At 42.9% G+C, this 2,500-nt stretch overlaps 1 protein-coding gene across 1 annotated transcript in view; it reads right to left on the bottom strand.

Annotated features, from left to right (window-relative positions):
• The window catches only part of SLC9A3R2 (SLC9A3 regulator 2), a 902,658-nt gene that overhangs the window by 126,453 nt on the left and 773,705 nt on the right, over window positions 1-2,500 (bottom strand). The gene's annotated exons all lie outside the window — the stretch shown is intronic.

The following is a 2,500-nucleotide window of genomic DNA, read 5'->3' as shown; positions in this document are numbered from 1 at the left end:
GACTCACCACAATATTTGGATCATAGTTTTAAAATAAGCCCATAGTTACATCCCAGTACATCCTTACCTGACATGCTCTTTGCCTGTTCTCAATATTACTGATTGTTCGTGGTAGACAATCCTCTTCTCCTTGGCTCTACCTGCTCCGTACACCCTACAGGCACACTCCGCTCCCCTACCCCGCTCCCAATTCCCACACGCCCCAACACCTCCAAACTTATACTCCAGATAACCATACCCACTCCCTAACCATCAATCCAGCCATCCCAGCACCAACGAATCAAACTCAAACCCACCCCTACCTATCACTACTCACCTCCCCCACCTCTCCCACTATAGTCTGCCTAACCTACCTTTCCATCTATTCTGTATCATATCCACCCTCCAACTATTTCAAACTTCACCATGCCTCTAAAACCTACCTCCTCCTCATCTCAAATACTCCTTCTCACCTTATCCTATATTTACTATCTCACCCAGCCCCTTTCCATCAACCATTCACCAGCTTTTCACACTACCTACCCACTTCCCAAACTACCCTCACACTCATCAATCCTTATATCACTCCACCTATATTCCATCAAAAAACATCTATTGTTTCCCTACAAACTAATTTCTCCCTATAAGCACTCTGCTCACTCAGCAATCTGTCATACCCATACAAATCTCATGACACTCTACTCTGATAATACGCTGTCCAAGCACCTCCTCAACCTAATTCACCAGGTAGCTACCATCCTTCTCTCTGGTGACATACACCCTAACCCAGGCCCCCTTACCCCTTCCTCAATATCCAAACCCATCCTATTCACCTCTCTAAATGCCCAAAGCATAGCCATCAAAATCCCCAACCTCAATGCCTGGCTTCTCTACAATCAACCAGATATCCCCTCTATTTCTGAAACCTGGTTAAAACCTTATATAAAGGACTCAGAAATAACACTCCCAACTACTCTATCATCAGAAAAGATAGAACCCACAAAAAAAGTGGAGGAGTAGCTCTCCTATACTCATCCTCCCTATCTGTTACCCTTTATACTGAACCTATTCCCCAATTCAACAACGCCAAAATAATTTTGGCCCTACTTCAACTAAATAAACACAAATACATATGCATAGCCTCTCTATACATTCCCCCTGCGGACAACATCTCTGTACTCGAAGATATTCTCTCCTGGCTTTCCACCAACATTAGTAATGAAACAATAATCTTGGGTGACACGAACATAAATTGGTCCTCCATTCAGTCCCCCACAAACTCCATAAATATTAACCTTTATAATTTTTCTCAGCTAATCAATTCTACTACTAGACCTTCTAAAAACCTTTCCAGTGGTAGTATCCTAGACTGGGTCTTAGTTTCTCATCCTCATTATTTCATCAATAGTGGCACACTTCCTAGCTCCCTCACTGACCACCTCCCCACATTTGCCCACCCCCTTCCTTCCCCCTTACAAATATCTCATAACTATAGTTCTACTTGTTCCCTAAAGAACTTTAATCCCAGTACCTTCTCGACCTCACTAAAATCAATAAACTGGAGCCCTCTGAAAACTCTCCCCCTGGATAATGCCATATCCTACTTCAAGTCAACATTCTTAAACCTCCTAGATTCATATTTCCCTCTAAAAACTAAAAGAATAAAAAGGAAAACTGCCACATGGCTAACCAAGGACACACTAGCTGCCATACACCTTAGAAACAAAGCTTGGGTATGCACCAGAAAAATAAGACCCCCTCCACCCTTAATGAACACAAAGCACTCCGCAACAAAGTCAAAAAGCTCATCATAGCAGACCGCAAAGCTTATTTCTCCATGCTACAAAGTAGCCATAAAACAAATCCTAAAAAATTCTGGAATGGGATCTCCACCCTCCTTAATCCTGGCAAAAAAGAAAACCCTTGTCTTGACCCTAATGCTCTAGACATAGATCTGGCCACGCAATTCAACTCTTTCTTCATCAACTCAGTTAGCAAACTTACCTCATCCTTCAGTAACAATACTACTCCCCCTACTACTACACTCCCTCCCCTATCCTCCCCTTCACTCACAAATATCTCCACCTCTCAACATCCTCCTGTCTCTATAAAACCCATTCCCACATCTACCATAAAAAAACTTCTCCAGAAACTGAAACCTTGCTCCAATGCTCCCGACAACATTCCCACATACTTTCTTAGTATAGCCGCCAAAGCCATTGCCTTCCCCATCTCTATTTTAATCAATCGCTCTATCCAAGAAGGCTATGTACCCCAACTTTGGAAAATGGCCTTCGTCTTACCCCTTCACAAAGTGGGCAACAACAATAATATCACAAATTTCCGTCCAATCGTGATCTTATCCCCTATCTCCAAAGTTCTTGAAAAATGCATCCATCTACAACTCCTACCCTATCTTATACACAACCACTTACTAACTCACACACAGCATGGTTTCAGACCAGGCCACAGCACTACCACTGCTCTTCTGTCTTTCCTTGAAACTGTCAACAAAGCCCGT

Source organism: Protopterus annectens, chromosome 12.part0 (assembly GCF_019279795.1).
Source record: "Protopterus annectens isolate FY-2018-M chromosome 12.part0, PAN1.0, whole genome shotgun sequence".
NCBI classification, from domain to species: Eukaryota; Metazoa; Chordata; order Ceratodontiformes; family Protopteridae; genus Protopterus; species Protopterus annectens.
This window is presented reverse-complemented; position numbering and strand designations above follow the sequence as displayed.